The 11,549-nt window shown below is 45.9% G+C and overlaps 1 long non-coding RNA gene across 1 annotated transcript; it reads left to right on the forward strand.

Annotated features, from left to right (window-relative positions):
- Positions 1–541: 541 nt before the first annotated feature.
- On the forward strand, positions 542–8,717 carry LOC115332009. Its single transcript, XR_005716625.3, has 3 exons — positions 542–970; positions 4,675–4,868; positions 8,662–8,717. It is a non-coding gene; the product is annotated as an uncharacterized LOC115332009 (long non-coding RNA).
- The last annotated feature ends 2,832 nt before the right edge of the window (positions 8,718–11,549 follow it).

The following is an 11,549-nucleotide window of genomic DNA, read 5'->3' on the forward strand; positions in this document are numbered from 1 at the left end:
AAGTTAGCGAGTGGATTACACCGCTGTATGCACTGAAGCTGTAGCGATCTAGAAGGTCCACGAAAAAAAAAAAAAAATGCAGCCATACTCGTTGGCAGGTTGAAAGTAAACGCTGGGGAGGGGGTCGGCTCCTCCCGAGCGTTCGCTCTGCAAAAGTGGAAAGAGATGGGAGGAGCTGCTTCATCTCAAAACTGAAAGTTTTCAGATGAAGCAGCTTCTCACTCCTTCGATTTGTGTGTATGTTGATAAGGGAAAAAACACAGTGCCTCTTATGCTCATTTAGCGACGCAGCCAGGAATATTTTCTAAGGTGGAGGGGAAGGGGGGGGGGGGGGGGGGTGCGCTTCTCCCGCCTCCCCTGTATTTACATCACTGGTGTATTGTCGGCTGTTCATGATCTTGAATTTCTCAAACCAACCTGTTTTACTGAGCCACAAAACACGGCCTGTAATTCAAACCAAACCAAAAAAAAAAAAAAAAACTTAAAAAATACGTACATTTTCTTAGCAAAAAAATAAAAACTTTAAACAGATATCCAGTGAATGATTAAGCAATTACATGTATTCACAAATAAGAAATCAAGTCGAATTAAGATATTGAACACCGTTTGTTTGAAGGACCAGATGGACATGAGTTGATGCAGATTCCAATCAGCAAACAAAGGTTATCAAGCAACGTATAACAGGAGAAGAAGCTGGGAAATTATGTCTGCTCGCATTCGATTGACTTCAAAGTTCGTATAGAGTACGATAACTGCAGTCATGTCAACCGTAGTGACACCGGCCCCAGAAATATGGACTGAGATAGAGTGGGGTCGAAACCGAAACTATTAAGTCGTATTTCAATCCTTGGCTGCCTTGGCTGGCTTGGCTTCGTGCCAATTCAAAGCCGCAAGCAACTTCTGGATCCTTGTTCGTTCCGGAGAGGACACAAAGGCCTTTCTCGGAGTGCGTCGGTCGATCCGAGTTTAGGTAAGTTTTGCCGATTTCATATTCAAAATGCATGCTAGAAGAATAATCCAGATATGTTAGATCATCTTCGGAACAACGTAGCTCACGTTGCCACCGTAATTCGGATGATTTTTCACTTTTTTCTACGATTTGAGTCGAAAAAAAGTGAAATCGTCTTAGCACTGACCGGCGGCGGCGGCGGCCGCCGCCGCGGTGCCGCCGTGCCGCCGTGCCGCCGTGCCGCTATCTTGAGAATCCCGTGAATGCTCTGCGACACCGGAGCACTGCAGAGACGCTGATTAGATTGTTTCTAAAGTACGCGTTGCTATCAGTGAACTGTTCTGTGTTGTTAAACGCTTGATTGCGTGTCGTCTCGTCCTTTTTCATGCTAGCGGCAGCGTTGAGTTGTGCCCAATGTTTTGAAACTCCCGGCCCGCGCGCTCTGGGTTTTCACGCCGCGTCCAGCGGGATGGCGCAGTTCGACTGGCGCTGGCGTTTGGCGTATTGATAGGACACGCTCCTAACCCTGATCTCTATGACAATTGCTGGATCGCGCTTCCCCGCTTGTTCGCTGCAGCGCAAGTGAAGCCACCGGGCTTCACTCGCTTGGGATACGATTTGCCGTTTTTGCTAGCCTTTGCTGCGGTTTTCCAGCGTGCTGACGACACGTTTTCTACTCGTTCGCCGTCATTCGTCGAAGAAGTTTTTTGAAGACTCTGTGTATTGTTGAGACTTTCCGTTGTGAACACGTGGAAAATTTTACGAAAGTGCAGTGTCGCAGGAAAAAGGCACAACGCGTCGAAAGGAAGGGCTGGCGGCGTGTTCAAAGTATCCTTGGAACGCCGAAGTGCCGTGTCTCTGTGCCTTCGCACGCTTGGATACCGACCAAGAACCGACGCCGCGTGAATGTGTTTGGCGAGTGCAATGTGCGTGAAGCTGTTCGTGCCTCTGGATCAGCGTCTTTTCCCCTCGCGGTTTAGGAACGAGCTTAAAGGCCCGTTCACACTCTTGCAAACCGAGTACGACCGAGAGAGACCAGACCGGTTTTTAAGCCTCTTGCGATCTCTTAGGACCAGCTCCGCTGCCTCGCATCCGGTCCTAAGAAGTCGCTCTCAGTCGTACTCGGTCGCAAGAGTGTGAACGGGCCTTAATCCAGCGTCCACTAGCGACGGAAGATGGGGAGAAGGTACGTCTTTTTTTCGTCCTTAGACGATTTACACAATACCGTGCACAACAGCTCGTCATCACTGATCAGTGCTGGCTTATTATCAACCTACGCGACTCGCCTAATTGTAATTCGTCAACAGATTGCACACGACCATATCGGCCGCGCTTCAAAGATTTTCATTCTCACCGTCTTGTACTTTTGCTTTCGAAAACCCCCCTGGCTCCACGTACAACGTTGCCCTATTCGTGCTCCCACGGAATCTATTAGAGTAGATTTGGGACATAGCCATGGTTAATATAGTACATAAGAATACGTACAGATCTCCCCCTTTTATTGATAGCAACTCACCGGAACAGCTGGACGATCCAGAACTCCGTGGCCGATATATATAAATGATCTAAAGGCATCTACGCGCGACACACGTTCAGAACTTTGGCGCGGCGTCAATTCTTGACCGGTATCCAAGCGTGCGAAGGCACAAAGATGCATCCCTCGGCGTGCCAAGGAAGCTTTGATCACGCCGCGACACCGCGGCGACACGTTTTCGACGAGTTGTACCTTTTGATACGGCTTCACGCACATTGCACTCGCTAAACACATTCACACGGCGTCGGTTCTTGGTCGGTATCCAAGCGCGCGAAGGCACAGAGACACGGCACTTCGGCGTGCCAAGGATGCTTTGAACACGCCGCCAGCCCTTCCTTTCGACGCGTTGTGCCTTTTTCCTGCGACACTGCACTTTCGTAAAATTTTCCACGTGTTCACAACGGAAAGTCTCAACAATACACAGAGTCTTCAAAAAACTTCTTCGGCGAATGACGACGAACGAGTAGAAAACGTGTCGTCAGCACGCTGGAAAACCGCAGCGAAGGCTAGCAAAAACGGCAAATCGTATCCCAAGCGAGTGACGCCCGGTGGCTTCACTTGCGGGAGCGGCAAGCGCGATCCAGCAATGGTCATTGAGATCAGTGCTCCTAACTGGGTGTCGTCGTTGTGCTCGTGTACGGCGTGTGCCTGGCGCCGGCGTGCGGTGCGTGGCGTTGGGTTTGAGGTGCTCGGGCCTTGAGTTTCTTATACTTGGGACACACGGGCAACTCGAATGCCATTTACAACGAATGACATTTGAGCGGACGGCCAATCGGCGCGCGACACTCCGGGCGTGACGCATTCCACGCGCGACAGATAGCGAGCTGATTCGCCGATCACACAATTGTCATTCGTTGTATATGGCATTCGAGTTGCCCGTGTCGCACGGGTATTAAAAGTGTTGACCGAGCCCTCTTAGTCTCATCGTTCTTGTTGTTTTCTCCCTTGCTGCCTGTTTGTTATTTTGATCATCTTGCTCTGGTTGATTGGCTAGCAGACGATCGTGCGTACGGGCCCCTGCATATATGTCTAGCCTTGCGAGCCACCCAGGGTACTACTGTCGCTAATAATGATTATTATTGCTGGCCTTAGCGACGTTTTAATTTACCCCGGCTACATTCGTGACTTGTAGAACTCGTGGGTGCACAAGTAGTTTACATGGCTGAGGAAAGAGGTTGAATGATTTGATTAAAATGCTCTGATCTGGTATAGAACGTTTAGTGGTACTGGGGAGACACATACAAAGCAAGGAGATCCAGCTTTGAATGTGATGGCTCCCTACTTACTACAACGTTTAAATACCTGAGGCCCTGGTAAAGTTGAAGGGAGTCTCTTAAAACATTTGTGGAAAGACCCAAAGCTGGATACAATTTTAGTCTAATAGCTGGTCTACACTGCAGCAACCGACTAGGACTGACTCCGACAAAACCAGTCTTTAAGCCTCTTGTGACGGCTTATGACCACGCCGTCCAGCAGTAATAATGGCAGTCGTAAGCGGCTTAAAACCCTGTTTTGTTCAACTCGGTCGTAGTCAGTTGCAACAGTGTGAACCAGCTCTAACGCCTCTTAGGTGCATGCGCAAACAGTAGCTTCAGGATAAACTTGCGCATTGCACTGCCCCAGAGGATATCGATCACATCCCCGGTGTTTATTTTTAATCTGTATCCCTGCACTGCAGAACATGTCAAGAGGCTTGTTGATTGCTGTGCATGTGCCTACCAAGCGAGCTGTGCTATTTTTAAGTGGTGTTTAATTTGTTTTTAGCTTCCTGGGATTTCTTAAGGTACCAGTAGGTATCTAAGCTCTACATGCACATTGTTCTTAACAGGCACTTCACCAGAAATTTGTTTTTTTTTTTTGGGGGGGGGGGGGGGGGGGAGGGCCCAGCAAAATGGACGATTTTGGGGGGGGGGGAGGATAGGGTAGGTAATAAAAAAAAGGTGAGGTAGGCTCCTACCCCCCCCCCCCCCCCTTTCCGGCTGCGTGCCTGGTTCTTAATACAATTACGTTATGAAGAAGCTCATTTTCCTTGTTTGGTTGAGTTTAATGGTGCTGTCATCATGGTCTTTGCACTGTCGACAACAAGAGAAGCGTAATGTTGGCACTTTTTCTTTTGTTGATCTGTGAAGCAAGTTTTGGTTTCTTTGTTTGTTCCAGAATATCAGTCTGATTCTTATTCATGGTATTGCAGGAAGTCTGTATCATCAAGAAAAAACTGCAGGTGGCTGGAAGCTGCCGATCAGCTGCCAGTCTGGATAGTAGCCATCAACTCAGCAAAGGCCTGCAGGCGAATCAGCCCAACCTGTTTCTCTGCTGCCTTTCAAGACAGGATGGTTTGTGAAAAGTGAAACGGGGCCCATGCACCGCTTCCGCAGGGCCCTGCTGGTATTTATCTGACTTTTTGTTTTCCTAAACAAATAACACCATTCCAAACTGTAATATACCAAGCAATTGCCCACTCTAAATTGGGGATGACCATGGAGAGCTGGGGGATAGGGTGGGTAATAAAGCAAAGGTGTACATGGTCGGGTGGTCCCTTGGTCTGACCACGGAATTACAAACAGCTGCCATTTGCAAAGCTGGTTGACTGTGCAAACACGTAAAAACAAACAGTCTGTTTTTTTTTTCTTTTTTTTTATTACAAATTAACATCCTAAAGAATGGTTGCTTACGCACTTGCTTGTTCTTGTTATAAAGCCTTAAATTTATTCTTCCGAGTTAGAACAAAAAAGCAACCCATCTTTTTTTGGGCACAACTTTCTTTGGCAATGAAGAGAAAACTAGGGAGGGGGGGAGGCAGGCAGTGCCAAAGGCTCTGTGTTAGTGCACCAAATAGTTATCGTTTTTTGTTTTTTTTTGTCTCAGTTTCAGTTAGGGTGTTGGCGTGTCAACCACGCAGTTGCTTCATTGCATGTTTTTGTACGAGGATTGCGGTTGAGGGAGCTGAACCGCGATTGCCGAGCATGCAGGCATATTCAGATCTATTTCTGAAGGCTTCACCCGTTTTTAAGCGTAAGCCAACACTTTGACTGAAGCACTCGGACAGACTTGCAAGGTAGATTTCACCGTGGTCAATCTCCTAGAATTTAATTTGTCTCTCAGCTGACGAAGATAGGCAGTGTCGGATCAGGAAAAGCTGCGAACTTCATGATAGATAAGCGCCGGAAAAATACCTAGACAAAAATTTGACGTGAACACTGGCGTACCGGCAACTAACATTTATTGGAAACAAAATTTCTTATATAGTAAGTGGTAAGGATGCAGATTTGTGGTAATGAACTGTCCTCTCATGTTGATATCTTTTCAGATATATCAGTGTTTAGAAGGGAGCTAAATTTTTATCTTTAATTCGTGATTGCATGTTAGTCTGTTCTTTTTTACAAGTGGAAGACATTGTGTTAAGTCATCTACTACCATTTTATGTGCCACCACACTATGGCCTAATGGTCGTTCTGGGGCATGATTCAAATAAAACATTATTATTATTATTATTATTATAGCTGTGAAAAACGTCAGTCATGACTACAACTGGTCAACCCTCTATCAAAAAATTCATTCTTTTGCTGATAAGGTTATGGATGTGTCACTTGTACACCTGGTGCCTTTGGCTTTAATCTTAAACGCCTGGTGTAGCTCTCTAGATTCTTTATCTGGGTATCTGGCCAAAAATTTAGTGTCTTTAAACGACTGGGAGTAAAAGCAGCGTCTGCAGTGTGTGGCCAGATGTCGTGATGGAGATCGCTTGTGTGGCCACCTCGCGTTCGCGGGCGCAATCATTAATACATAGGCCTGTCTGACCCGTGTACACAGAACCATATGACATTGTGATTCCGTACACAACTTTGGTTGTGCATTCTGTGAATTTTTTGCAGTGTTTAGTTTTGTATTTGTCTTTTCCAAGGGCCGCTGCTGCAGCGACAACACACATCAGCTGCTGCCCTTGTTTCCCGTCATTTAATGACACCAAATTTTTGGCCAGATACCCAGATAAAATGTCTAGAAAAAGCTACACGAGGTGTTTGAGATTATAACCGAAGGCACGAGTTGTACAAGTGACACATCCATAACCTTATCAGCAAAAGAATATGAATTTCTTGATAGAGGTCTACATTGGTTGTAATCATGATTGACATTTCTCACAGCAATGTAACAGATTGTTTTTTTTTTTCAATGATGTTAGTTGCGAGTGCGCCAGTGGCAACTTCTTGACCCTGTCTATTTTTTGGCGTTTGTCAATGATCATGAACCACCTGACCCGAATTGCCACATGAACGAATTTCATGAGTGCTGCCGCGTTTTGAGGTCAGTTATCTGTAAACTCTTCTGGTGCTGAAAAACTATTGCGCGGGAGGAATATACAGAAATAGAAGCACGCACACTCCACGACGCGAAGTCGCATTCCATTTGGATCGCATTCAGTTATGGCTGGCCCTAGGGGGTCGCTGGCACACCACAGCTCAGAATATGTGTAGCGAGGATTGCGCTGCAGAACCCAGGGGTCCTGAGTTCCGTCCCCACCCCTGCTCAGACACACCAGTGAGCTTGCTAGCCAACCGGCATACGGAAACAACTAGGAGTCCCGGTTCCCACTGTCCCATTTGTTATACATGTTGCACACCACTTGCTTGGTTTGTTTTAAGATTTCTTGGTTGCCAAACTTCATAAAAATCTTACATGTCAAACAAAGGGGCGAGCTCACAGAGTGTGCCTGTAATAAACCGCACTGATGATGCCCAAAGATGCCATCTTAATTTTGCAGGGAGCTAGAAAACCTAGGGTGAATTTAAACCAAGAAAACACAAAATGGCTAAAAAGGAAATGCTCTAGGTTTGGCACATCCTGGCCAATGTTATGCTAACATTCTAAAGTCAAAGCTAAACAGAACAATTTTACATATATTTTAATTGGTTACGTTCCACCCAGCAAATTATTATGGTTGAACTATATTCAGCTATGCAGTGAAATGGTGTCCTTTGGCTCTCTAGCTTTAGCTTCATTGCCACGGAACATTGTCCCCAAGTATATCACTTTCTAGCTCTTTTCGACTGCACCCCTCCTATTCCTCTCCTGCTTTGCTGTTCTACTTGTTCTATCCCCATTCTGCCTGCCAGTCGTGGAGATAAACGCCCATGGCGACAGGGTGCCTGATGTCTCTTTCATATATTTTTTTAACTTGCTTAAAATAGAGGAATAGGCATTAATATGTCCTTAGATGAGTTGATATGTTTCAAAAGTAGGGGTTGAGCGCTTACTCTGCCGCGGGTGCATGCTCTGTGTTTTTTGGTAGTTTTATGGCGTTGTGCGTTACTAGAATAAGTTGGGCTTTAGTATAGTTACCGCATATGTGTACTGTAATTCACGCAGTTGTTAATGGCCGTTAGTACCCGACTCAAACCTGTGCAGGGTTTCTATGAGCTGAAAATTGGTATTGTTGAGAAATTCGGCAATTGGAAAAGTCTCAAGATTTCCAGCCTAATCAGTATCGATCAGGGAATTTCAGCCTTCCTTTCTCTGAATGTAAGCAAAAGACACGTGTGGTGTGACACATGCACCTTCCTCCTACTCAGCAACTCGGCCGGCCTGCCAACGTAAATCTTTGCTGGAAACTAGAGTCTTGGTAGAATCCAGAGATGCAACTTCATCTCGAAATGTATTTACAAGGCAAACTTCTATACTTTCAACGAACTGCTGCTGCTTATGGCAGATTTGTGGAATGGCTTCATAGTGCGAGAGTTTGTCTCTATAGCTACCCTAGTTGCTCCTGAATAAACTTCTAGGGGATCTTTTCCGGGCTGTGAACATCATGACAGTTGAGGTAGTTTCTGCTGGAAAAGGGAAGGGGGCAGAGAGGGTATCCCTCAGCTTGACAGTCCATAGAAGCTTTGTCAGCCAGGATTTTGAATGTTGCGAGGACAATGACAGCTGTGTTAGCTCATATATTTTTTGCCAGAAGTTGTACGACTAACTGCCAGGATTGCAACATCCAACAGCATGACATGCCAGCTCCTGTGGTGTCATTTAATTTTGTCGCTTAGAGACCACTTTTGGTACATGGGTTATATAGAACACTAAACGAACCAGTTGGAGGCGCATTCCAGGCACCATAACGTAGCCTCTGCTGCTGAGATGTTCTTATTGCAGGTATAATTTCCGATTCTGCTTTTTTTTTGTTTTTCAGTGGGAGCTCATGGAGGTGGCACGGTGCATGGAAGGACAGAGTGGCTGACAGTGAGCTGCCCAAGCAAGCTGCTGGCTCTTGTGACCGTCTCCGAAAGCCTCTGGATGGGCTAAATTGCAGACGTGCCTGGACATTTATAAATGGTAAACACAATCTAGACTACCTTTGAATTATGCCTTGGTCTAACGGATGTAGCTTGGATGTCGTGTTTGGCTGCTAGAATGGAACTGGATAGTGTTAAGCAACACATGTCACCAAGTAAGCACACGCTGGGACGCTTATCCACAAACTCGGCTTCCCAGTCCACGAGACACCAAAGACCCAGCCAAAGAGATCCCGAGTCATCCATGATTTCATGTTTCATACGTATATGATGGTTTTACTGCAACAGCTCATAATATTTGGCATTCTAAACTTTCCCATCACTAAGAATACATTTTTGTGGTGCCATCCGTGTTGGTTTTCAAAAGCTCTGATATCTGGGCCTTGTTCTGTTAGTTTCCATGCGAACTGTGAATCGCTTGCCAGGGATGCTTTTGCCACTGCAGGCCAATTTCCTTGGCAAGGCATTTAACTATTTCTGGTTTCATACTTGGCTTCAATTGATTGTTGAGCCATTGACTTTCTCTTTCGACGCTGGCACTGCCACCACAATAGTCCCATCACATACACTGGCACTACTGCTCGTTACAAAAGGTACAGCCGTTTGCATCTATCTATCCATCCCTTAGATGGTCTTTTCTCCTATGCCATGGTGGCCCTTAAGTTAATGTAGCTATCCACTTGCAATGAAGTTCTTCACATCAAGGTAAAAGGAATCTTTCACATTCTTTTAGAAGATTCTTCACTTCAAGAGTAAAAGGAGTTTTTCACATGCCTTAAGAAGATAGGTCCCAATATAGGAATGTTGCTTGCCCCGACATCTCTAAACCACCTCTGTAGTGGTTTCTCGATGTCTTAACATGCCGTGCGTCAGAATGTGTTTTGTCGCGCTTCTATGTCACACCGTTTCTTGAGTAGTTTACAAAGATCTTGTGGGCTCCAGTGACACAAAACTTTTTGTCTCCTTCTCCACATGCCTTATTATTTCAGGTTTTGTTGCAAATGTCAACTTTGCCCTCTAGACATTCACAGTCATAACAACTCTCACAGAATTCAGTGGTTATTGTACTCTTTTTACTGGTTTCCTTTTTGAGCAAAATGTGCGAGTGCCAAAAGCACAAGCTCGGAGGAAGGGATCAAGAAGAAAGAGGATGGAACCCGCGCACGGTGTGGTTGTGGTGGAACGCGAAGCAAGGCATTGGCGCTATGGCCGGTGGAACGGCAAGCAAGGCTTCGTGGGTTTGGGTGGTCAAACCTTGAGCAAGGCTTCGTCAAGACTGTTGGTGGGCCCCGAGCAAGTCTTAGACAATGTGCCTGTGCTTGTGAGTGAGCACTGTGTGGTGCTGTAAGCACCCAAGCCACCACCGACATCTTGGGACCATGATTGGACTCTCCTCCTCCTCCAAATGTATGGCATCTTTGATTTGGCTTCTGTTCCTTTTGTTATGCTTTCTAAGCTTTTGTGTTTTTCCTTCTGCGGTTATGAAGAGTGGAACGCTTGCAAGATATGTTATATTCCTTTATTTATTCCTTTTTTTTTACGACTGTGTGTGCGTCCTGTGCACCTTTTCTTTACTTTTGAATTTCTTTACTATTAAATAGTGTTCCGTAACGCCAGGCTCGACTCACTCTCAATTCCTACCGCCTCTCAGGAAGTCCATCGCCTAGGTGTGGCCTTAGCATCTGGACAGCGGTCCAATTCAAATTACAAGTTTGTTTTTATGGGATCTTTTCCAACCGAACCTGTGACTAACTTGTGACAGGTTCAAGTCCTGTAGTGGATGCCAGTTTGTCACAGGTTCGGTTGGAAAAGATGCCATAAACAAACCAACTTGTAATCTGAATTGGACCGCTGTCCAGGTACTAGGGCCACACCTAGGTGATGGACTTCCTTAGAGGCGGTAGGAATTGAGAGTGACTTGTACCTGGCATTTCGAAACACTATTTATGAGTAATGAAATTCAAAATTAAAGAAAAGGTGCACAGGACGTACAAACGGTCGTAAAAAAATGAAAATAATAAAGGAAAAGAACATATCTTGCAAGCCTTCTGCTCTTCGTAACAGGGGCAAGAAAATCACAAAAGCTTCGAAAGCGTAACAAGGAGGGAACAGAAGCCAAATCAAAGACGCTATACATTTCGTATGAGGAAAGTCGAATCATGGTCCCAAGATGTCGGTGGTGGTCCCAGTCCCTTGCGGCACCAGTCGGAGTCGAGAGCTTGTGGTGGCTTGGGTGCTTATAGTGCCGAACAGCGCTCGCTCACAAGCACATGCACATCGTCGAAGTTTGCTCAGGGCCTACCAACCATCTTGACAAAGCCTTGTTCGGGGTTCGACCTCCCACACCACTGAAGCCTTGCTTGTTGTTCCAACCACTGAAGCCTAGCTCTATGCAGCTCCCGCCTTCCTTCTTTTTTTCTTTTTCTTCTCTTCCGAGCTCGTGTTTTCGGCACTTGTGCATCTTACTCAAAACGGAATCACACGAAGAAAAAAATCGTTCAATTCTGTGACAGCAACATGTAGGCCTATTTGTTGGTTGATTCTAATGTCAAATATCCATGATTGTCCACATTGGATATCATTTGCCTGTGGTGTGTTCTGCAGCCACAAATATCTGCCATGCCACCGCTACGCATTAGTGTTCAGTGGAGAAACCTGCTACGTGGCTTCAGAGCGTGCAGTCATTAATTTCAACACTAGGGAATATGACAGTGCTGTCTCATGCAAATGGACACCTCCGTTCCTACCCAAAAGCGTCCATAATGTGAGCTGTGCATAATAACAG

This window comes from Ixodes scapularis, unplaced genomic scaffold, assembly GCF_016920785.2.
Source record: "Ixodes scapularis isolate PalLabHiFi unplaced genomic scaffold, ASM1692078v2 PGA_scaffold0__279_contigs__length_252992795, whole genome shotgun sequence".
NCBI lineage: Eukaryota > Metazoa > Arthropoda > Arachnida > Ixodida > Ixodidae > Ixodes > Ixodes scapularis.